This window comes from Scomber scombrus, chromosome 12, assembly GCF_963691925.1.
Source record: "Scomber scombrus chromosome 12, fScoSco1.1, whole genome shotgun sequence".
NCBI lineage: Eukaryota > Metazoa > Chordata > Actinopteri > Scombriformes > Scombridae > Scomber > Scomber scombrus.
Window position 1 is genome coordinate 21,968,505 of NC_084981.1, and position 27,069 is coordinate 21,995,573.

General features: G+C 37.6%; 1 long non-coding RNA gene across 1 annotated transcript in view; it reads left to right on the forward strand.

Annotated features, from left to right (window-relative positions):
• LOC133991972 (uncharacterized) overlaps nt 1-27,069 on the forward strand; it is an 86,189-nt gene that overhangs the window by 12,604 nt on the left and 46,516 nt on the right. The window contains exon 2 of the long non-coding RNA XR_009927024.1: nt 8,627-8,687. This is a non-coding gene — a long non-coding RNA (uncharacterized LOC133991972). The remainder of the gene's footprint in view (nt 1-8,626; nt 8,688-27,069) is intronic.

Sequence of the window (27,069 nt, forward strand, 5' to 3'; positions counted from 1 at the left end):
CTGCCTTATTTGAAAGTTTAATATTGGAAAGCAAAATGTCAAAGTCAGACAGAGTGACCTGGAAACTTCAGTTTTAGTTGCTTGTTTCCAATCCGAAAGTGTAAAACAGACGCCTCCTCCAGTCTCGTCTAACTTGTGTTTCTTTTTATCATAAATGTGAAAAGGCGGTTTGCTTTTTTTTGTTTTTGTACCCTTTTAATTGGAGTTCTGATGCAACTTTGCAAAATGTAGTTGTTTGCTTCTCCTTCACAGAGATGGCTTACCTTTACTGACTCAACCAGAAGTTTCCAGTTGTTGATGTTGTTTACATTAAGCTAAAGTAAATGAGTGAGAAATGCATTTTAAAATATTATAACAATGAAAAATGCTTAAAGCAGGAACTTAAGTCACATTGTAATGACTCTTTAATGTAATTTAAAGACAGAGAGCAACTTTTGCTCTCCAGAAACTGATTACTAAATACTTCAAAAAACAATAAAGCCTGTGTGAATTTAAGTTATTTTGTTGTTAAATCTTTATAAAATTGCATACCTTTAAGTTTAGTTTTTCTTTTTTAACAGCAGTGACTAAAAAAAGAGTTCAGTCATGTCTAGCCAGTAACTGATCTGTTTCACAAGGCCAGTGTTGGAACTGCTCCATTATACCAGATTAGTGTATTAATACAGTATTAATAGAGAAGATGTAGACGTTTTGGGGGGTCTGAGTCACTACTGGACACTCAGTGGAGACAAAGACATCATGCCTGGAGCATCAACCCTGGTGGTCTTACTTAGGCATTAATCATGGTGGGAAGAGTACACATTTTCTCCTTTTTTTTTTAACCAAATCTGGGAATACACCCACTACCTCCCACACTAATACAGACTCATACGATTGCAAATCCTCATCATAGACTTCCCAACTGACACAAAATAACCCACATTTTCTGAGGGGAAAGAACCACGTCGCCCCCACACCCCCGTCTGTCCGTGTGTCTTAGTAGGCTAATCAGAAACACAATAGTGTCTCGGTGTACCACCTGGAAGCTAATAGTGTTTAGACTCATGAGGAGGTGAGTCAGATCCTCTGCTCCCACTGACTCATGACCAAGACTGTCTGGACTCTCAGAGATGGGATGGAGAGGGAAAAGAGTTTGCGGGGGAGGGCAGAGGGATTGTGGCGAATGGGGGTTGAGGCAGGGGACTTAATTGGCAAAGGCAGACAAAATAAGATAAAGACCATGATACGTTTTCTCTCATCTCAAGGCTTTTATCCTTTAATTAAATTCTGAAATAAATAAGTTCATGTTGAGACTATCTTGATGGTCATTTTGGAGACAGTAGCTGGTTGAATATCCTGTTTAAATGTTGTTATCATGACTTATTAGAATTACTTGTCACCTTTTATTAAAATAGATTTTTGCAGTTTGCATCTGATGAAAAAGGCAGACGGGCAGTGACAGCGCAAATGTTGCCCTGTTGCAAGTAGTCTAACTTTGTTTAGTAAACTCATGAAAATGACGATCTTAGATTTCTACTAAAGTTGACACACACCGCCCATTCAACGTCACAACTTTTGTAGGTGCTGTTGTAACTTTTATTTACAGTAATTGTTGTCTGAACTGCAAAAAACGCAACATTACAGTGACACAGCAGACAGCAGGCTTATCACCCCACATAGAAACACTTTTACCCTCAGCAACACAGCAAGCAACACATCACACTAAGTAATTATTTTAGGGCACACCCTGGCCTCGAGTATGGAGGTTGGGGAGGTGGGTGGGTGAGTCTGACTTATATACAGAAGATCAGAGTTTAGGTTTAATCACACTTAATTTGATCTTTAGTTAGTTTGAGTCAGCAATTTAAGCTATAATGTTAAATTTGACCATTTATAACCATGCTTTAACCAAAGTTTATTTACCATAACCTTGATCTTTCCCTATCCTTAATCATATTGTATTTGCCATGTGCAGGTATTGTGGAAAGGCACACATTTAATATCATGCTCATGTAACGTAATCCAGAGTTTTGCAGAACTGTCCAGTTTCAAGGTTATATATCTATATTTATATCTATCCTAGCTACCTTGTCTATATTATACTGTGACGTGTACAGAAAATACGAGATACAGTAAGTTAGTGTGTGGGTGCTGGTCCATTCACGAGCTGTGAAATCTCCACCAAGTCCTCCTGCCCAACAGTATTTCCGTGATAAATCACCAGGCAAACTGTTCCATTATATGTCAACAGTAGCAAGTAACAAGTAATGGCAAATTCATGGTGATTCAGATCATGGAGGACACGAGTTAAGTGTTGCTTTGATGAGATAGAAACGACTGGTGGATAGACGGACAAGTGAGAATATTCTGCTGAAAGTGTCTTTTTCACTTATAATCTAAATTTTGTGGCTTTTAGACGCCACAGATTTAGTTTTATAATAATGAATTTCAGTATCACACAGTAGGTCACTCAGATAGCAACGTATTGTCATTTAGCCCTGTTTCAGACCTGTGATCCAGCATTTGCTTCAGATTACAGTCTTATGTTAACTACAGGATTGGCAAAAACACAAGACAGTGTGCAAGGCAGATTTATCATCACTGGGATTTTTTTTTTTTTTTAAATTTCTGATAAACATAAGTTAGTTATTATCTTCTGCTTTGTTTGAGATCATCAAAGGTCCATATTTAGCATATGGATCTTTGTCTGTGAAGTGCACACAGAGAGGAAAACGATATTGATCTTTTATCTGACTTTCAAACAGTTCTCTGTAACTTTCCCTGCTTTCAGCTCGTTGTTGTTTGTCAGACTGACATAGTCAAAGTAATACCATTTCATTTGCGAGAAATGTGCCAGCTCATAAACTTAAGGGCGGTATACTCTATCAGATGTACTTGTCGGGTGGTTGAATCGCTTAAGAAACCTTTCCAAGGTTGGATTAGGTGGGGTTTTGCCCTCTTCACAGCCAGCTGTAGGCCTTTTAGATTTTCCTAACATAACCATTTGTCACTAGACTATGTAAAATATGCACCATTATCCCAGCATTTAAAATATATCATGTCTCCCCCCTCTTTATGATGGCTGGCTTTTCATTCTGCCTTTGAGTGTAGCCACTCAGAACAGAAAATCCATTTTGATGTCCAACATGAGTGGATAACAACTCATACAAACCAGTTCTGATTGACCATAAATCGACGTTTAGAAAAGCTACTTAAAACATTTAGCAAGGTATCAAATTTGTTGGATGAAACTGGAGCTTTACAGCGAGTAAATATTGGCTTACATTCATCAACTGACCAGTAGGCACTGTTTTGCTAAAGTAATACAACCGCCATAACAACTGAAAGTTTCTATTTCAAAGAATAATCTTCTCACTAGATAGAATCTGCGATACTGGTTTCAGAAGCCAACAGAGTCGCCCATCCACTGCAAAAATGATTATAAGATATGACGAACATTCAGAAATAGCACAGCAACTGTCATATCAACGTCAACTTCAGTTTATTTAAAGTGCACATCACCCAAAGAGTCTCTAGTCAAAACCAAAAAAAAATACACACACAAGCACCCACACACACACACATACAAAGGTAAAAATGTAAGTATAACAACATGAGGTTAGTAGAGGATTAGTTAATACAGGCAGAAGTGTCGCTGTAGACACAGATGCTGACTGACTGCTAACCAAATGTAATGACTTAGTAGGAAAAGTAATTATATGGCACTTTTTTAAGAAGGAAAATCCTGCTCAGTGCCTTGAAAGACTCAGTGTTTCTTTGTACTGAACAGTTGTATTCATTTCATTTTATGAATGTCTCCAATTTATTTTGGACCATCATGTGACACTTAAACTGCCCATGCAAGACAGATGTGCTTTTATGTGTTTAGCAGCTGTTTCTGTGGTAAGACACCAAGACTATTCAGTGGTAGGAGGAGGTCTGGAATGTATTATTGCCTTCAATTCAAGAATTGGTGTACTAATGAATAAACTAAATATGCAAAAAACAATAAATATACGTCACATATTTGTCCAACTCCTGTATGTGCAGTAATCAAAGAATGTCCACCATAACAGCAACATACCTCTTGACTTCAAAATCTAATATTATATATAATAAAGACATGAAAATAAATGTCAGCCTACACTAATACTTCTGTTCATATGTAACTGCACACACACACACACACACACACACACACACACACACATACATGCATGTATGTTGCATCTTTGGCACCAAACAGGTAATACAACAACAACAACAACAATACCAGCACTGGAACACTGCATTTTTATGAAGTTTAATGATTGTTGAACACAATCTTATTTTTAAAGTACCTCTTAAAAATGAACACAAGAAGCACAATATTTAGGTGTATAACTCAAACGACTGTGTGACGGTTGAAGGATTGATTCCCACACTTCTATACTATTCATTCTGATATTATGTGTAATGGTTCTCCTTGACTCATCTGTAGACTCAAACTCCCACAATCATCTCACAATGAGCACTTTGCTGAGCAAGCATTTATCAAAGTCTTATTTTTCTATGCACTGAGTCTGCATACCTGCATGGCGGTGAAGCAAAGATGCTGCAATGCAACTAAAAATACTCTCATAGAAATAGCTCATAGAAGCTATAAGATACAATGTGTGACCAGACACAAACGTAAACCTCACTTTTACTTTCTTTATCTTCGCGACTGAACATTATTGACATCACTTATAAGCCAAACTATGTGGGCAGTACTGTGACGTCTTTCTGATGAAGAAAACATCTTGATAAAGTTTGTAATGTTTCAGTTTCTATTAAGGTGCTGTTTTCCTTGCAGGTTGCTCCTACTGACTGACCCAGTTATTCCCTTGTTTATACCAACACAAAATCTGAATTGCATCAGTTTCTGTGGATTTGTACCAGATAATCCACAGAAAAGGCTACCAGAAACTGACTATTGAAAAGAGAAAGAACCTCCTTGATTATTTCCATACTGGTCGTTTTACATTAATCAACTTAATGCTAATTTATTTATATGAAAGGTCACAGTTAATTGCTGAATTATTATGCAGTATCCTCCAAAAAAAAAAAAAAAAAAAAAATAGCCTCAGCTTTACACTGTAAACAAGTGTCTTATCCAAACATTATACCTGCATTATTATTATGCATGAACATGTCAGCATTAGCTCAAGGCACTAACTGCACAGCCTCACTGAGCAGCTAGCATGGCTGAAGACTCTTTATCTTGTTTAGTTTGTGTTTCATTTGCAAATCAAATCAGCATTGAGCAATGAGCTCCTGCATGTTGCTCATCAGTTGCAATGATAGTTCCAGTTTTGCTCTCAACATTATTGAATGAGATGCAGATGGGGCCACTGTTGCTGATTGGGTGCCACACACTGTTATTCCATATTTTCCAATCCATATTTACAGTATACTGCTTTTGTAAGGATGCTGTTGCTGAAATGTGAAGGGGCTGTAGAGAGTTAATGCTGGGTACCTTATGATTGCTTCTACCTGACACTGGTACATAGTAGTAGTAGTTGTAGAGCAGCAATATCAGTGCAGAACTCTCATATCCTGTGTATAATATGTAATTAACCAGGATGAACTGCAGTAGCATCTGGTGTAATGATCTGTGTGTGTTCCCCATTTCTGAGTATACATTTATGAGCATATGACATTGTGTCCAAGTCTTGTACTTGACTGTGTGTTATATGGGTATATGACGATTTGTATAAGTGTGTGTGTTGCGAAAAGCGTGGGAACAGCAGAGGAGGATGTGAGTATTTACAAAGTTCCCATGATTTCCTCCGGATAGGAGACAGAGCTGGAGAGTGCAGGAATTCATGTGTGCCACAATAACCCCAGAGGCAGGCTGTATTATATTGCGAGTACAAACAACAAAACGGTGGTCAAATTTAGAATTCACACTTTTTTTATATTGTAGTGTTATGATTTCAAGTTGGTTACTTTTTTACAGTGCTAAAACTGCATCAGAGTGGATATCACAGGACAACAGAAACTGCTGGATAATACAGTGATTTTCAGTTTGTCTGACTCTGTTCTGATATGTATAACCAGGGGTGAGATGATGAGCTCGTAAATGTCACAGAAAGTGCAAGTCGAGCTTAGGGTGCAGATGTTTCGAGTTCTCTGATAAAAAAAAAAAAAAAAAAAAAAAAAAACTAGGCGAAGAAAATGACTCTAAATGAAACCATTTCCAGTTGAGCCCCGGTGAATTACAGTAAAATAAATTGCAGACCCCAGTGGCCTGAAACTGTCAGATATGACCCCGCCTTGAATCAAAGATCTACTAATCTATAATGATTCACGAGTCATCACAGGTCACAAGACTTGAAGGTAGTCAAAATATCCACTTTCCCCATCAACTTCAATTCCAGTTTCGGTCTTACAGTTTTTCTGACCGAGCTTCAATGTTGCCGTCACCTGCGGCTTTGACAGTGCTGCCGCACTACGCCTCTGCTCACAAACAAAATGTGTTTTTTTGATGTGCTCTTTGCTGACTGAGAGTTAAAGTATACCTTTTTAAACATACAAGTGAAACAAACAGATGTTTTATCATAGGCTAAATATCTGTCACTGCTCCCAGATGTGCAATAATGAGACCTTAAAAGGCCAAAGCACAGAAGTTTTAAGGGGTGCTCTTAAAGGAGTAGATCATCCTTTTGGGAAATGGGTGTTACTACACCCCATCTAATAATCTGGCTTGTCCTGCCAACTAGCCTAGCAACCCTAGCAACATGCCTTAACTACAACTAGTGCAGCTGTGATGTATCTTGGTGCTATAGTACAAAGCTACATCATAGTTTGGTGTGACAAGTGTCACAAGTACAAACCCCCCGTGACCACACCTGGCTTTTTCTGTTAGGTGTGGTTGAGGCTCAAGAGAATTATCTAATGCAGATTCACTCTTTGAATAAGGATCTGGAGTCAGGACATGGGTAGCTTAGCTTAGCATAAAGCCTGGCTATGTCCAAAGTTAAAAGCTCACATAAAGTCTAAAGTAATTTGTTTGAACAACTTGTTGGTGATCAACAGCTAGGCAAAGTGATGTTGTGCAGCATCCCAAAGTCTTGTGTAACAGTGACGTTAACAAAACTGAAACCTGTGCTGTATCATAGGCAACCTGCACTAGCTAACTAGAGTTACTGCTCAGGCATGGTGGGTGGATGGATAAGATGTTATTTGTCAAGAAATAGCTCCAGTGCATAACTCCTCCTAAAACCACCAACTGTCTTTTTTACATTTCTGTTTATGGAGATTAAATGTGAGCTTTGATGTTGTTAGAGGTCATATTTTTCCCTACAGAAAACTTTGTGCTTAGCTACACAAAATATGTCCTGCCTCCAGCTCTCTCTATGTAACTTAAAACAATCAGGGGCCACTGTAGTGACAATAGCGGGGTAGTATTAAATGCTGAAATGTTGTAAGAAAGAGTAATAAAAGTCAGACAACCAACTCAGCAGAATGCTAGCCACCATAATCGATTGGTCATCCCAGACCAATTAAGGCTGTTGCAAAACCCTTAAGTGTATTGAATTGAGCAAGAAAGTCAACTTTTCATTTCCAAAAGAAATAATGCACAGCCTCACTTTAGACATGAGATTGATTTGTTATTTTGCTTTTGGGGGGGGGGGGGTTAAAACAATTTTAAAATCTCAAATTCAGCAACCTATAGTACAGTGTGGGTGTGAAGCAAAGGGGTCATTAACCCTATATTGGATGGGATAAAGGCTAAGAACACACACCTCTGGGAATTCTGGGAAAAGGAAAAGCCGTTTATTTTTGAATTTAGCCGCAGATTGTGCCATTTCTCATGACACACACACAGCAAGGTCAGCTCATGGGTCGACTTCTCAGGCTCACAGATGCTCTCGCTCTCACTCTCTCTCTCTCTCTCTGTCTCTCTCTCTCTCTCTTTTACACACACACACACACACACACACACACACACACACACACACACACACACACACACACACACACACACACACACACACACACACACACACGCACAGCTCTCCTTTTGAGGGAAAACATTTTTTTGAGCAGAAGTTTGAAAGAGGAAGAAAGATTCCAGTTTAAGTAGGAGATTCTTGTGTGTGTGTTTTTTTTTTACTGTGTGTGTATGTGTGTTTGCCTCAGAAGTTGGCCAGTCATTACAGTCATTAGTAGAGAGCTACAGAGCGTTGGAGGAAGTGGTGGTTACCGATGACTCAGCCAAGCCATACCGCTGATGCATTTCATTCTTTCTTTCTCCAGTCTCTCTCAGCTCACTCATCTGCCTTTCTACATTCGACTCATTCTCCTTCTCTATTCTGGCTTTTTTTCCCTGCCCCTCTCTCATTCACTGTACCCCCTTCTTTTCTCTCTTTTCCTGATTGATCTTGACCTTTGGAGGTATCTCACTTTGTGTGTGTATGTGTGTGTATGTGTATGTGTATGTGTATGTGTATGTGTATGAGTATGTGTATGTGTATGTGTATGTGTATGTGTGTGTGTGTGAGTGAGTAGGACACTCAGCAATGTGTGTGGGAAGATAACTGGCTTCCTTCAGAGTGATTATAACATTCCTTCTCTCTTCTTTTTCCTCTCTCCTCTCTCTCTCTGTCTCTGCTTTTCTTAGTTTTCAGTTTAGACTGTCTGATGAAGAGAAGATGAAGAGGAGGCTGAAGAGTGACAAACTGGTAAGTGAAAGCAAGCTGGGCATCAGTTGTTGTTGTCTCTTTTTTTTTCAACACTGGTATGGCTGGTATTTATTAAGCGAAGAAGGAATGCAGATCAAAGAACCACTCTTCTTTCAAATTTGAATGCTTGGTCCGGTCGAAGATAAGTACTCCGTCATTTTAGATCAGCACTGGAGCTTTAAGGCGTTATATGTATATGTATATATATATATATATATATATATATATATATAGATAACAAACTGAAAGAAAATATCTACATTAGAAGTTGTTTCATTTTCAGATTGGTAGGAAAACACAGGGCAAAAGAGCAGGGAGGTTTTCAAGAGCTAGATGGAAAACATTACAAAAGTTTTCCTGACTTTGGTGAATTTGAGTGTTTCGTGTTATTTAAGTTCATTTTATGTGTGTTAAGTCTTCAAAAAGCAATTGATGAGTCATCTTTTTTGTAAATAGATCAGATTTTGCTGGATCAATAAATGGCGCAACAAAACAGAGGTTCACCTTCTGCAGTGATGTAGTAAAATAAGGAAATGTGGTGTAAAATCTGACAGTGGATCAACATAGAGGTGATAAATAGCACTGTGAAATGTGTTTAGTTTATTGGCAGTCATTCAGTTTGCAGCAAATATTGGCTATATTGGGCATTTGGCATGTAATCCACGGCTCCAAACTTAGTCATGATGAGGTGACGCACTGACCGCATCTTTGAAAGGGCTAAAGTGAAAGTGGCGGCATTATATCTCCTGCTGATATTACAGCTGCTGTCCTCAAATACAACACAGTGATCAAAGAGCTTCAGCTCAGGAGCACTGTGATCAACTTGATCAATCTGTGTACAGGAATGAGTCTGTTAGTAACATTAGCAGAAGTTTCACAGTCTGCACTGACGCACATTATACATTATCTGTGAAACGTATGTTATTTCATTGTATAGTAGTGAGTGACACGTTCAAACACATATACTAGGCTGCAGATTCACATTTTGAATCAACAGAAACGTCTTGAGTAGGCTAGCTATAAATGATGGCACTTTCTGCACAGATTACACTCGGTTGTGTAGATTTGTACAGTCCAGTATCACAGCACTTTGAATTTATAGATTCCATTTTTTTGTGACACTTAGCACGACTTTCAAAGAGTCTTTCAAGTGGTGCAGTTTACATGGTCAAATGTCGATACAAGGTGACAATTTTATATTCGGAGGTGGTGGGTGTGGTGGATTGATAGATTCTTGATTCTAGTGGACTAAGTGGATTTAGCTACAGGAGACTGGCGTTAGCTTACCGCCTCCAACCATATTTCAAGTGATCATTTTTAACTCAAACAATGATCTTTTCCTAACCGAGTAGTTTTGGGCCATTATGTACCACACCTTAACAAATTGTTTTCTTTAACTAATGTGGTGCAGGCACGAAACATACTTCCAGTGGAAATACATCAGGTTGAAAGTCGTGCTGAGTGTCGGGAAAACAATGGAAAAATCGTGTCCATATACATGAATCTATAGATTAAACTTTGTGACCATTTCACAAACTGCTGTGATACTGGTTTGGATTTGTAACGTTTTTTATTTTTTGTACTGAACTCATACATGCATTATCTCTAGCAGAATCAAGATATGTGGTTGTTTGCTTGTAGTATTAACTTCTTCAGTAATCAGTAATAACCAAAACATTAGACATATGGACAGCATGCATAATCTTATATCTATTTATTTAGCCAAACTCAGAATATCAGATTATATCCAGCCCTACATGGCATCGACGTGCCATATATTGCACCCTCTGGTGGCCAGATTGCAAGTCAGCTGCTGGGCGTACAGTACTTGATTTTGTATCTGAACATATGACACTGAAAATCCAGCAGATATGATTAAGGCTTGTCTTCTCAGATCCATGTGGCTACATGTATGTGGAAAGCATCATTTGGGCCTCCACGTCATTCTTGTCTGCATTGTTTCTTTAGCTCAGATACAAAAGAATGAGCCACTCGCGCTTATAACAAACTGAGCCCCTGAGTAAACTAAATTAATTGTACAGATGCAGTTTCATTATCAACTAGTATGTTGTTGATGAAGGAAGTTTTTTTTATTTACTGCAAATTTTGTTGCTTGTGGCAAGTCTGACATGGTTGTCAAGGTTGGAAGATAATAACTGGCCTTGTTGTGACTGAATGCTTGTGACCAACATCAAAAAAATTCCAAGGTCAAAAAACTGTGGGAGAGCTGGCTGCAGTGGTTGCAGTTGGAGTTTAGCCTTTCAATGCCTTTCATGTGCCTCCTCCTTAGGCTTAAATTTGAGGAAAACATGAAAGGCCACTCCCTTTCTAAATCTGAATCCCTTTTAAGTACATTGTCTGTCTAAAAACTGAAGTGACAAAAATATGCAGAACTGTCAAACTGAGACCGTCCTTCCAAAACAGAAAGACAGAATAGGTCCTCCACACAAGTGTCCCAAAGCTACGTAAATTTATATTCAGGCGACAAAAGCCCAATTTAAATTGAGCAAAGGGGAAAATCAGATGACGTGAATATAGTCTAACGAAGTTTGCGTGGGGAGTATGGTTGCGTCTGCAAACTTCAACATGCTGACTGGTGTTTGCTTCCTGTTTTAAACTACAAGTCAACATTGGGGTTTTTTAAAAAACCAGGACCCCTAACCTTCCTCTAACCTTAACCACGCGGATACTTTTGTAACCATGACAACAAAGTTCTTGCAGCCTTAAAGAGGAAGTCATTTCCAATCAACTCATGAGCTTTTCTCAACCTAACCAAACCGTGAACCTGCATTAACTGATTTTTTTGGCCACTACGGGCTAGCGGAAAGAAGTTGTGAACACACCATTTACATATCAATCACCTTGTATGTTAATATGTTGAACTTGTTAGCAAACAATTTGCTTATTTACACATCCACCAATTACTTAGCAAATTTATCCTCAATTTGGACTTGTATTGCCCTCCATCTAGTGAATATAAGTCCAATATTCACTCTCTTTTAACTCTGTTTTTGGTCTCCACCAACTCCTGAGGCAAATATGTGACTCTCTAGCCGCTAAATGCTGCACTATGTTTACCAGTTTGTCGCTAACTATGCTAACTTGCTGTTTGGTGCTGAGTAGGAAGTGTAACATGAGTCTTTCCACTGAAAACAGCTGCTGAAAACGACACTATGAGAGAGCTGAGAATGTACCAAAACATTAAAGTTGCATTCAGACAGCTAAGAGGGAGCTGAAACCAAATATAAAGCTCTGTATAGTCGAGGGAAGCTGCAGAGTCGCTAATGAAATTTTTTATGTTCGTCATGACGCGACTCTGACATTACACATTGTCATATTTCATACATTATTATGAAAAGTATTGATTATAGCCGCTCTAACCATCGTGTTGTAACTTGATAAAACATTTTTAAATAGTGATTTGTAAGTTTTGGATGATCAGAGAGATAATGTCCAGCTGATCACTGTCGATGTGGACACCAGTTTAGAAGACCCTTGTATTTTGTTCGATTTAGAGGACTTTTTGGTCACCAAATCTATTGGAAATTTAACTTTGATTATACCTACTTGTCCTATTTAACTTGTTGGCAGTCAGATACATGTTGTGGTTTTTAGCACATCCAGGACCATGATACATTTTGACACTGACCTTCACAGATGTACGTGTTAACCAGTATCATTATCCTGTAGTGTGGAGAGTTGGTCAGTGGGTCAACAGAATATGCACAATATCTCTTTATTGCTCTTTGGTCTTTTTCACCTTCTTTCATTCTACATACTCTTCACGATGATCTAAAACTGGTATCAGTTTCCATATATTGTTAGAAAAGGATCACACACGTATGCCCTCACACCCACCCATGCCAGCCCTGTACTGTCAAGGCTCCCCCCGTTTACGGTAAATGTGTGTTTTTGTCATCTGTGGGCCTGGATGAAGTGATGCAGTTAGTTTTGGTATCATGTCCGTGGCCATGCATCTCCACCACCGAGAGAGACTGAGAGCAGTGCAGCGTGGGTAGGCGTGGGAGGGCTGTGACAGAGATGACTCAGCTCTCTGTTGCCGGGTAGAGAGGCACCAAACACTCACCTACCCCCATACAGTGCATTGAAAAAATAGAGTATCTGATGTAGCTGTCATTCATTCCTCAGCCCTGATTTATCACGTATCTAAGCTGTACTTGGATTATACATTTCACGGCAACCATATACCACCCACTGAAGGTGCACTTGAAGGTTAGCTGTGTGCAAATTATTAATTAATTGATAACAAAACCAGACAAGAAATGATGAAATACCAAGAACAGATTGTTGTGGTGGGTCAGTTCACTAATGTTACAGGAGTTCTATGAGTTGATTAAACTACATCGCTCTGTTAATCTGAATAGTTTTTTAGTTAGCTGGCTAACAATTTGGCTAATAAATTTGTGGAGCGCAATTTCATTCAATCTCAAATTCATTCAATCTCAATTTCATTCAATCTCAATTTCTTTCAATCACACCTTTTCTGATTGCAGCTTCACAAATTTGAGTCATTTGAGGCTTAAATGATAGGAAACTGAATATTTTTGGATTTTGGTCCATTGATTGGACAAAACAAGATGTCACCATGACCTCTTAGAAATGATAAAAAAGATGAATCTATTAACTGAGAAAATAATCAACAGATTAATTGATAATTGGATAAGTAATGATGAAATTAATCATTAGTTGCAGCCCTATAAATGATTAAAAAATAACCACAATAAAAAGTAACCAGTGGAGATGTTTGAGAATCATTGCAAAGACATTACAGTAATCTAGTCTGCTGATAACAATGGTTTCCAAATCTGAGTGGAATAGACAGCATAACAGTTTTGATTTAATCTTTTGTCCTTTAGCTGGTCACTATTGTTTTAACATTATATGACATTGTGTGTAACTGCACTGGGTGTGCAATTTGCTTCCCAACAGTCTCAGCATGGCCTTATACATTTTTATGTTTCCATGTTGAGCTTTTCAACCTTTCTCAAGTTAAATTTCTTCTGTATTTTTGCCTTTATGTTATTAGTGAGAGTAGTGACACCTGACAGGAAATGGAGGCAGATGGGAGGGACAACAAAGGTCCCCAGCTGGAACTGGAGATGTGATTACAACGTTTATTACATCATTTTACAACAAAATATTAACATATTTGTGTAAATCCTAATAACTATTATTACATCTAATCCGACACTAAGAGAGGCATTAAACCAACCAGTGAAAAACCTGAAAAAAACTTGCCCATAATTAAACATAATTACCGACAATGCTCTGCCAATAGTCTCTAGTCTGATACGTTTTCATGCTACAAGGCTGTCAGTTGCCATGAAAGCTTTTGCAGACTTGCATTTGATTTCACTACAGCACCCGACACAGCATGTGAAAAGTGTGTTGGTAGTTTCAGTCATAGTAATTGAACTGAAACATTGAGAATTTAATCACACTGTAACAGCTCAGGGCCAAATTACCGATAACGCCGTCAAAGTCTCATGTGAGTCCCCTGACACGTCTTTGAATACTGCTCTACGAGGAAGGGTGCGTGCAGGAGTATTGTACCTGTAACTGACTGTCTGGCCTGTGTTTGGCTCTCAATTTATTTCAAAATATTCTCATTTGTGCAGTTTCAGAGCAAAATTTGTACTGCTTCGGCATCCGTCCTTCAAGCACCAGGTAATATCTACTGTAGCTACACTGATGATAAGTGTAGGACTAATCAAGTGAATTGTTTAATTAGATTAATTAGATTGGTCCTATTATCAACAAGGATCAACATTTACCTTTTTCATTTAATAAATTGTCTGAAGCTACAAATTTAGAAAGAAAAAAAAAGAATTTAGAAATAGCAAGGCTTACAGGAATTTGCAGTTTGCTGCGGCCAATATTTCACACATCACACAACTGTGACTACATTAGTAATACATTCATGGACTCTTGTTTTTTTCATCTAGAGTGAGAGGACTATATTTATATATCTTGAAGTTTAGGCTCAGCAGCAACAGAAGAAGTGAGAACTTGCTATGTGTCATTCAGAGAATTAAAGCAGAAACGAGAGATCAGAAAATGACTTAGCGCTACATCTCACTGAGGTATAAAATGATCAGCCCTTTTCTCTTAGGCTGCGAATGAACCGTATTTAACATTTTATTTGGGATATTTCATCTGCAATGTCACTATGAAAGCAGGCTGAACTGAGTGCATGAATATGGGACCTCACATGACTAGCTCATGATTTTAAAATAACCCTAACCCTAACCTTCCTTAAATCTACATTTCCCTGTGTGGAAGTTAGTAAGAACTTGTTAGTAAGAAAACCTTGAATGTTAAATAATTTAGGTCCAAAAATACAGCAACAACAATGAAATCATGGAGAAATTTAGACAAAAATGTCACTTGAAATGTGCCAGTCAAGTGTGTTGAAGTGCTTTACAGTAAATGCTGAGCACCCGAACGGAGAAAAATAAACGAAGGAAGAAAACAACAAGACTGAACATGCATGTGCAGCGTGGGGGCACAATTGCTTTTGTGTGATTTGTATCTGTTTATGTGTAAGCTGTACTGGTTTGAATCAAACTAGTTTTGGTTTGTCTGAACATGAAATCATGACATTGTCCTTAAAATGCCTTCTCAATGTAGACATTAATGAGACGCTAATGGAGTCAGAGGACCCCTTTTGGGCTCAATAGGTATCCAGACAGTCACAAGAAATTTGTAAAACCTTTTGTGGTGACATTTCATAGATTTGATTGGAAATCATATTGAAGTTTATCATCATTTTTCATATAATTGGACGCAACTTCATAGTCTTAAATACAGACTCACGTGCCAGAAAAGGTGAAGCAACATGTGATTCATATATTTTTGTGTGTGTGAATGCATTTACAGTGTTGTTGCTCATGTCTCTGTGTGTCTTGTAGGCCTATTAAGAGTTAAAGATTTGTTACCCTAAATGACGATAGAAACCTGAGTGCTTATCACACTGAATAAACGTGTGTGTATGTATGTGTCCTCATGAGTCAGATTTCAGGTTCGAGATCAATAAACGTCAGGGCTGAATATCCTGTCAAGGTGAAAACAGTAGTAGGTCACTATAGTTCTGTGGGCGTTTGTGGGCGTGTGTGCTCTGTTGCACCTTTACTCATCACGAAATACGCTTTGAGATACAGTAAATGACTAAGAACGGCACAAACATCACTCTGTTCATTACTCAGGGGTTGTAAGAGAAGTCACAAATTACGCAGAAGTTTTCAGAAGGTCAAATTCTATGGTTAGTTGTGTCATTTGTCAGCTAAAACTTCTCTCTTAGTTTGTTTTTAACTCTTTAAACACCCTGAGAAAGAAATGACTGTCATCCTGTTCATGAAATTATTCTGCTGAGGTTATTGAGTTCAGATAATCATTTTAAAGAGAACGCTGCTGTTAAACCTGAAACGGCTGTGTGCTGCATTTTAATCATGTACCATGAATACATTCAGTTTAAGCCAGTACAGTAACTTTTAAACAAGAAACCATCAGTGGGAGGACAGTCAGCCTCTAGCGGCCTCTATGCCGCATTTTGTATTTTTGTAGTACTGGACCAAATCCACATGTTGGCTTTATACTGAAAGAAGACTTCTATTGTGTCATTCATTCATATTTCTCATGGACAATTTGAACACAATTTAAAACAGGAAACTTTCATTTTTTTCATCACATCACTTTTAAAAGTATTTTGCAGCAATACTGGACTGAAGTAAGTGTAGCTGTGGAACTTTGGTATCAGAGCAATTATTAGTAGCTTGAAAATCATAGCTGCTCTATCATCAAACTGACATGTTCCTCTTTTAGAAATTTAAGAGAACACCATTAACAAAATCTATAAAAACAGATATGATAAATCATAGCTTAAATTAAGTTGCTTGATGTGGGATGGAAGAGGATCAAATATTATACAATAACTATATACCTTAAAATATTCCGTAAGCCAACCCTACATTTTAATATTCGTGTAATCATCATAATCAAATGTGTTTATTACTGTTGTTGGTGCTATTTGTTTTATATAAAATGTTGTACGGTACTAAAATAAGATTGATGGTAAACTGTCTTGTGTCTGCAGATTGTGGTATTAGCAGCTTAAACTATAGGTTGTAGCAGCAAAACCGAAGTGTTAAAAGTTTGACTTAAAATACAGCAGTGCAAAAAGTTACAGCCTGTAGTGTGGTTGTACAACATTAGGTGTTTTAGTCTGTTAAACTACAATGAATGAATATCTAAAAGCAGCAGACATAACAGAAAGACTATAAAATATAGCCCATAATCTGTAACAAATTCACATTATTGCTGTATTACTGTCATAAAATTTAAGCATTTAACTTGCAGCAGTCTTTATAATCAGGACACAGCTCAACTGTGGTGCTATCATGTTAATTTATCATCACATTGGTAAGTGTATAGGACAAACTTTTATATTGGCGTCTCTTGTAAATCTCATTTTCCGCAGAAATCAAACAAACATCAGAAACGATAACTTTACAGCCTCCGGAATTACGCCATCCTCTGCGTCTCAGTACTAACCACACAGTTTCAACTTGATGTTAGGTTAGATGACTGTCATCAGCTGTTTCTATTCTTCTTGATCTTCAAAACAAAAAGTTTGATGCCGGGGGGGGGGGGGGGGGGGGTGTGTATGTGGAGAAAACAGCAGGTCTTATAGGAAAGTTCAGCAAGCCTTTATTCTCAGAATCATTAGCAGAAACAACTTCAACAGTTAGTGGGTCAGCCAGTCATCATGTGATCCTTCCTTTATGAAAACAACATGAGTTATCAACATTGACAAAAATATATGTATTTATTTATTTTAATGTAACATATAGCTGATTTTTCTGAACTTAGCTCAAAGCAGCCTGTAGGTAGAAGATGTTTTGCCTGCAGTTTGGGTATGTCCACATTCATTTTAAAATGCATCTTTTTCTCTATTGTTCTGCCTTTCTGTCCACACTAAGCCAGAATTGTTCCTTTACCCACAATTTGAGTTTTTGCACAATGGTTTCCTGAGTGCATGGACACCGTTGCTGCAGTGGTCAGTTGTGATTTGATCTTTGTGCCACCCCTCTACAAGGAGATCAGGTCGTACAGCAGGTCCTCTGTGAGCTGGAGGGAAGGTAGTTTTTTTTTTATTTTGACACCTCAGCAGGTCAAAACATGAGGTTGTATGCAGAGAAGTTGCCAAAAATTACAATTTATTTGCAAGTTAGAGTATATGACCTTTTAAGTCTGACAGAAGTCTTTTGATGTAAGTCCATATGATACATTTCTGTGATTTGCATGACTGATGAAAGTGAGGATAGGGTGGCTAAAGGGAAACAAAGAATACATTAAGATTAACTTTTGAATATTGATCATTTGCATCATTATGCTATGAAAGCTTGTGGTATATACTTCATTTTAATGGTGGAATTTGTTTTGGGTAGATCATGGTTAAAACACTCACACAGTGTCAGCAGCACAACATACAGGCAGACATACAGAAGTGCAAAACTCTGACACATTAAAAGTGAGGATACTTTCAAACATAATGCAATGAATAATTTGTTTTTTATAAGATTACTTGATATATAGAGTGCTATACAGAATTAACCCAATTCAAATAATTTTAAGTTATGAGCAGCTTTGCCTTTAAAACTGTTTCAGTTCTCCTCAGTATACCTGCACAGTTGTTCATGATAATTGGCAGTTTGATTGTTCCTGTATCTTGGAGAATTTGACACAGTTCTTATGTGGATTTTGGCATTTCAGCTGCTTCTGTCTCTTCCTGTTATCCCAGACTGACTCCATGATGTTGAGATCAGGGCTCTGTGGAGTCCAAACCATCTGCAGGACTCTTTATTATTCTTGTTGTTGAAGACAGATCTTTATTACTCTGGCTGAATGTTTGCGGTCGTTGACATACAGCAAACTACATTTGGGACTGATAAGACGCCTCACATTATGGATAACAATCTAAACATGTAGTGCCTAAAGCTTTTGAACAGTACTGATTAACATATAGTTGCAATATCTGTAGGGTGGACAGAGAAAAGCTGAATGCAGCATGATGAAAGGATGCAGGACTAATCTCAGACTGGAGATCAGCATTAATTTGTTTTAGTAACAGCTGCATTATTGGCAACGTAGTAATGACACTTGTTAACAGCGCCAGAGAAACAACTAAATATTTTCAAATTAAGGATTCATTCACTGATTTTGTTATGGTGCCCAAATTTCCTCTTGGTTCACTGTTGATATTTTGAGTCTTAGCTGCTGAGTTTCAAAACATTAACCCTTTCACATTGTTCGTAGTCTGACCATACACAGTATCTCCTCATATTTATTTCTCCAAACTTAACTGCCAAATTATTTTTCATTCATACATTTCCCATCACTCATCAATACACTTTAATGAGTTTTTCAGAGAGCAGAGAGAGTGTACTCTTTAGGGATCACACTGTTTGTTTATGTATAAAAACATTCACAATAGCACTATATTATGGCCCTGTGTTACCTAAAACAGGAGAACATGACAGGCATAATCATTTTAATGGATTTTACTGAATGTGAAGAAGTTGAACATTTTTGTTGGTGATTTTTGAATAAAATGGACAAAATTTAACTGCATCATCCTCTACAGTATGTACAATAAAGCTGAAATATTTCTACTTTTTGTTTATTCTAGGTCACTTTAGGAAAAGCCATAAAGTTTCAGGCTAAATGAAAGGTCTTTTTACTGATCTCCCATGTACAAATTAGTCAGTGTTGGCCTGAACAGTATACGGTATAAAACAACATTTTGGGCATTTTAGGGGGTGTCATGACAAATTCAGTGAGTCTTTATAACAATGCTAATATACCAAAAACCTCCATTAAGAGGTGAAAATCTTAGCTTAGCGTATTTACATGAATTGATGATGCATTCACGTGTACTGCTGATTAGTCTTGTGACTAGCTTATCAGAGGTTTCAGCCCTGATAGAGACTGGGACTCTGTCCAGGGTGAACTGGGAGAGAGACCCAGTGCATGCTGTGATAGGCTTCATCCCCCGTCACTTTGAGTAGGACACACAATGGAAAAAGTGGATAGAAGGTTTTGTGTGTGGCGGAGTATAAGTATGAATTTCTTTGAAGTCTAAGTGTGATAAATACTACCCAAATCATTCAGCCTCCTCGTCGTTTTGTGCCTACCAAATGTTGGGGGTTCATGTTGTTTTGCTCCAAAGGTTTCCAAAGGTGTTTTCACTGCTTTGATCACACAGGGGACGCCCGCTTTCCAGGAAACAATTCCACTTCATCATTACAGCATTAGTGAGTCATCACATGTGAAGTGTTTACCTGACAGGGAGCACATCTCTTTGTATGAGTGTTTTCAGAAACTGGAGGCAGACGAGTTCACTGGCGGTAATTTCAGGTCATAATACTCTAAATGTCAGTAAGATGTGTGTGTTTGCCAAGAAAGAAAAGAGAGGGAAGAACAGTAGGAGGGAAACTGAAACGCGCGCACACACACACACACACACACACACACACACACACACACACACACACACACACACACACACACACACACACACACACACACACACACACACACACACACACACACACACACACACACAGAGGTTGTAATATACCTTCTCGCCACTAGATGGCGACTCAGTCCCACAGAAAACAGCCTGGGCCTCTGTCAGTATTTCTCCCTGCTACAATCTTCACTACTACCTGCATCTAAACTACTTTTAAAATACTTTTGAGTCAACTGAAAAACATGATTTTCGACGCTTTTCGACGCTTTTCGACGCCTTTCTTTTCATTTTCGTTGAAACAGCCACATAATCCACAACCAGCCTCTGTTTTAAGTATAAACACACACTCTTTGTCACAGTTGTCTCTGCAGCCTATTTTCAGGGCGGCTGTCTGACAAAAAAACACGGTTTTCATTCGAATAATCTCCATAATACACCAATAATGTTACTATTCCGTTACATTTACCCCTACTACTGGGTTTTAAAGTAATTTTAATGGTGATTTATGGTGTGTTTATTCTTTATGATGAGCGCTTATTCCTACAGACGGAATAACGCTGCTGTCTTGTTTATAACATAACGTTGTTTTTCTACTTCACTCAGTGATTTTCTCTGTTAAAGGCACACATCATATACATTATTAGCTATTATAAAACACTGCTTTTGTTGGTGAAATCGTTCCTATCAGATCAGCACATCGTGCAGTCCATTTCACTTTTGTTTCCAGGATTTCAAGACGTTCAGATTTGAAATGTGATATTTCACAAAACGAAAAAATACCCAATAGTTTCCCACAAAGCGTTATTAATTGTATTTAACCTACATATAACTTTACCTCCCCTTAAAGAAATAAACATAGTCAAAAACTGAACTAAAAAATGCTCTGGCTACAAAATGTGCTTTATATTTACCACGATTTTACATTTTCTATAAGAGAAATTGTGTTGAGTTGCGGAGAGTAAAATACATGAATTAATTGCACAATCTGTAGGAAATATTAGAACAAAAATGCAGACCATGACAGGACATTTAAAAAGTCAAATCTTCACTTCGATAAATAAACGTGTTGAAACACGAAACAACATCGACACTGCGGAATAATTTACACAAACCACAGACACAGAAAATTAAATATTCCATCATATTTTACAGCTGCATGGTATATCCTGGTTTCATTTCCTGCTGCAGCAGCTGTAAATTAAGTTTTAATGAGTCCAAGACTTGACAAGAAACAATAATATTACTCATTATGACGAATAAAGACAATAGTGACTAAAATAAGCGCCTGTGCATTTTCGATGTGTGTTACTTATTTCTGCAGCAGCTGTGAAGAGCAGATGTGCACATGTGGACGCAGTGATGCGCAGCCAGGGTGGCCTGCGAAATAATAATAATTTTTAAAGCACATCAAAAAGAAAAGAAAGTAAAAACAGACTAAATTAAGTCCAAATCGGTTCCCATGCTGACTGCTTTTTAACTTGTGGCCTTTTCTTCTCTCTTATCAGTGAGGCTGCAGAAACGTCTTGGGCGCTTAAGAAGGACGCTGTGTGGATTTGCGGTCTTTTAAATAGTTTTTGTTGCGTTAAATACATTTATTTATCATTTGTATTAATCTATGGTAACGTTAATTTCTAATTGAATGTTTTCTCTCATGCTGTTATGAAGCCACGACTGTGAAAAAGCTCATTTTTCTACATCAATTAAAATATTTCCACCGCAAAAAATGAGGAAATGCGGTAATTCGTCCCAATTTTTAGACAATTAGTTTTAATCTGGATTTAATTGAACATATTTTTCGTAATTGATCATAATAGGTATTGTGGGGAGAGAGAAAAAACGTGTGACTTGAATAAAATAACATAAACTAACAAGATGCGACGATTTCCTTTTGCACGAGGTGAAAATGTTCCCGTGGATATTGTTGACAGGTATTGACAAGTTATTATCACTCTGTAAACAACGAAAACAACAAGAACCGATAATCGAAATGTCACAGCCTGATAAGCTTCCTGTGTGATGAGAACACAGACGGTTGACATTTTGAGTTTGTTTTTCCTGCTCAGTCTTTCACACACACTGAGAGAAAGAGAGAGAGAGAGAAAGAGAGAGAGAGAGAGAGAGGGAAATTCATTCACTTCACACAAGCAGGAAGAAATGATGGAGGCGCTTTTTTAAAATGTGTGTTTAGAGGTATTAATGACGCCAATGCCCCGATTAAGTCTTCAGTGTAACTAAAAATAACAACCCTTTCAATATTTTGATGGATAATATTGACACTTAATTCTTTTTGACATCTACGCATATTATTCTCTTTGAAACATGACATCATTTATTAAACCTGTTATTGAAAACGGTCTGTAAAACCCTTATTTAGGGAAATTAATGATCACTCTATCTGTTATCAGTTTGATTATGGAGTTGGTGTGTGCAGTGACATCTATGGAATATTTCCCTTAACCTTACACATATAATCTTTTTTTTAAGGAAGAATAACTTTAAAGAAATGCATCTTATAATTAATATCTGATGTGTGCTTTTCAAAAAACTGTATTGAGATGATCAATAACCCTTCACACTCCCATCAGCACCCAGCTGTGATAAATGTCAGAGTTCAAATTGTGTGTCAAATTCAGAGTTGGAATTTCATTTTCTGTGTACTTTGAATATATATAGTTTCACATCTTTATTCTCATGTGAGTGTATTTGTGTGTGTCTGAGTCACCTTGGATGCCTGTGGTTGTGTGGAAGATGATATTCACCCCTCTGGTGATGTCTCTGGCCTTAAAATGAATATTACAGAAAAAATTGAGGTTGAATAGGAGCTTTCTGCAGGGTTTAAAAAAAAAAAAAAAAGTGCATGTGCTGCAAGAGGTGGACGGTTGTTTTCAGTTCACGTTGTAGCTTTGAGTCTCAGCTGCTGGAGCTCACGGTAGTGTGAACAATGATATATCACCTCAGCAATGTTTCTTTTTTTTTTTTAAAAACATTTCCTTTAAAAAAAACAAAACACCTTTTATATAATATTCCTCTTTTGTGAAGCTACTAAACTTATAAAGATCATCTTCATGGCTAAATGTCAGATGAGTGTGATTTAAGTGAGATAAAAATATGCATTAATATGAAACATTTGTATTGTTAATCAAATCTGAGTTAAAACAGTGAGTAAAGTGTATACTATTTTAAGTCTTGTGCAAGACAACATGCATGCGAGCACTACATTATTGAGACATGCGAGTGTCTTGTGTGGAATTATCTGTTCAGTAAATCATAAATGGTTAATTGCGTGCAAACATGCATACGGCTGCACTGGCCAGAGTGCTCCAAAACATGTTTTTAGGTGCTTGAGACTTCATTAGATCTGTTTTTTATGAAGCAGAAGCTTTTTAGTAGATTTCAGTTTAGCAGGAGTGAAGAATGTCCCTAACCAGGATTTAGTCTGTATTTAAACTGATCTGGTAGTTGTGGAGTTTTGTTGTTAGCTTACTTACAATTTGCTGAAACAGAACCTCTTTTTTTTTTGTCTTTATATCTGTTGGTTGTCCTGAGTAGAGCAACAACATGACGTGACGTGTCTTGTGCTGATTACTCTCACAGATTTAGCAAAACGATGATTTCCTCTGCTTCCCAGATGGAAATTCACACTTGCTCTAAACAATCAGATTTCAGATAAACATCAAGTGAAACTGCACATTAAATACGGTACTTTCATTCAAACCATATTCTTATAATGGAGGTGGAAAGTGACACCTGCCTCTACAAAAAGTGTTGTGGGCATCAAAGCAAAGTGTGTTATTTTGTTGTGGTTATGAGTTGCTCTGTGTTAATGATAAAACGGTTACTTTTGTACAACTGACAGTTTCAGGCTGTAATTTAATGTATATGGCGCCTTTTGAAAATGTGCACTGTTTAGTTCATTAATGTCCGAAGAGAGGAAATAAAAAATATTCCTCCTCTTTTTTAAAATATATTTAGCAATGAGAGTATTAATTGTATAAATCAGTCATTTAGTATGTTTTCATGGCATGTTTCTCATCTCCAATTCACTACACTGTATTTAAAATGTGTGAGTAGTATGATGATAAAGTGCTTATTTGCAGCTTTAATGATATTTGAGGGTGTTTGTATCCACATCGGGCGGTTAGTTTTTACCTTTGGGACTATATGAAGGGTTTCAGTTTTTACATGCTTCATCAGATGTTAAAATGTACAGCAATTAAAAGCAATACATAGCTGTCCAAATACTTACAGCCTGAACAGAAGAGGGAAAATAATGTTTAGTTGCAGCCCTACTTTAAATCCAGCCAGACCCACACCCGACTTATTGCTCAAAATCACAGAATTTTAGGTAAAATCCCTGAGTTATCAAAGACAGCAATTGCTGTTTATCAGACCGGATTACGAGAACAAGAGTATCAAATGATTCACAGTCATATATTACATTTCCATGCTCAAGAAAGCATAAAAAGGGACACCTTTCAATTTTAGATGTGTTAGAAAAAGCATATATGATAAACTAGAGCTGCTAACAATTAAATTAATTATCGATTAATCTGTAGATTATTTTCTCAATTGATCGACTAGTTATTTGGTCTATAAAATGTGAGGAAATTGTGAAAAATGGCAATCACTGTTTCCCAAGATGCCCAACCTCAGAGGTCTTTTCTATTTTTTGTCCTGTCTATCAGTCCAGAACCACAAGATATTTACCGTCACAGAGGACTAAAGAGACCTGAAAATATCCATGCTTGAGAGGCTTGAACAAGAGAATTTTTACTTCTTTTTTCCCCTCCAAAGATGTCTCAGAACAGTAAAGTGATTATCAAAAATAGTGATGGTGATTAATTTAATAGTTGGCAACTAATCGATGAATATATTGCTCTACAATATACAGCATGACTTTGAGTAGCAGCATGGACAGTTAATCCTCCAATTTGAATAAACTTTTAGGGGGTATCGAGCATCAAAAGTGAACCGGTTTTTATGAGCATATCGACCAAATGCATCAAGAGAGGATTGGCGCTGAAACAATCCTAGTGTGCATATATAGTGTGTTACGTAAGGCCTCCATGCTAGAGGATGTTGAAACAATAACAGCCTTAAAAACACACATCACTGTCCCAGTATTTACTTCTGTCAGAGATGTAGTTGTCCTAGAATAACTACAGTAGGTCACTTATCATAACCCAATGACAGAAGAAGTGTTTATCTGTGTGGAACGAAAGCCGATGTTTGTGTCTGTGTGTGAAGCTTCACAGGGAAATCAGGCAATGATCCTGCAGTGAAGCATGTCAGCTATGGAAATAAGAGATTATTATCATTAATCCCACTCATGGCACACACCTACATACATGCCCACAGTTGCTAACACCCTCATGCTGTCTCACGCAGGTAAACACTTAGACGCCCACACACCCACTTTCTCTCTCTGTCTCGCACACACACACACACACCGGATCCTCCATCCATCAGCACGCACTCTATATGACATCCAATCGTGTTTTTGCCAAGGCTGTGATGTGTCATTTGTGTTCTCTAGACACCTCTGATCTCTGTGGGTCACCTTGACAGATTTTATTAACTCGCGGTTTGCAATACTTTTTTTTTTTTTCATCCAACATTGATTTTCATAATTCTCGCAGTTCCTCTTAAGTGTCACAAATACGGACAATATGGACATATGACATTCTCGAGGCAAAACATGGATTAAATACACAAGACATATTTTGTCCAGGATTGTATTTGACCCTCTTTGTAATATGCAGTACTCGGGTGTATTCTGCATCATGATGCTGTAACTTTCCAATGTAATGTGGATGTATTCTAGCTTTGGCTGTTTTCACACGTTATGGACGTATGGAGTATTATTTGTTTTGTTTGCTCTGTTTTCTCTGACCTTCATGTAATGAAAGTAGGTATTTTACAGAAGGCTTATGCGAGCTGCGCCTGTGGGTGTATGACGAAGTATGTTGTTAAATCTGGAGGAAAGGTGACGCTAAAATGAAATTAAAGTCGCCAATTAGTTTCAGCAACTACTGCTACTTTTTTGCACCATATTGATTGTAGTCTAATAAAAAATATGAGAAATGCTCTGTAAACTGCTGCGTTGTTAAAACCCCTTATTGACACATAGAGAATATTGTTTCATTCTAGCATTTTTAGATGAATATTGACTGTAAGAAAAAACAGATTAAATCATTTGAGTGGGAGGTCACTGTATTTCCTTAGCCCTGAGTAGTGTGTGCAGTCTTCCTCTTACACTGCAGATAGAAAGAGAGTCTGATTAACAAAATCAAACAATACGTAAAAGGATTTTTGCAGTAACAAAACTCTTGGATATACGGTACATTGTGCAAATGTTCTTCGTGTCAGTGACCTCATGCACCACCTAATCAGCCTTACAACCAGCAGAAGCTCATAATTCCCTTCAGACATGAGCTCAGACCAACATTTACCTTGTCCGTGCTGTGTTTTGTCAGCTGAGATTTGAATGCATCAAAGATTTCACGGTTGCAGCAACACTGTATGTGATTTTCTGCCAATCACGACAGCAAATCCGGCTAAATATGAATCACCTGGCCCATCTGCTCTGTCAGAAATGTCACTTTCCTCTCTGCAGTTTGGTGCATTTCCTGATGTTCCACGCACTGTTAGCATGGCATTTAGAGCAGATGTGCATGACCTTTTGAATGTTAACATTTAAGAGAAAAACTCATTTGAATCTTGCACACAGCTGTAATTGGCAGATACATTTGTTAGTGTAGGTCTAAAAATATACAGTTTTGCAAAACAAGAAAAAAAGGGGGAAAAAAAACCCCTACAGGAGTCAGCGAG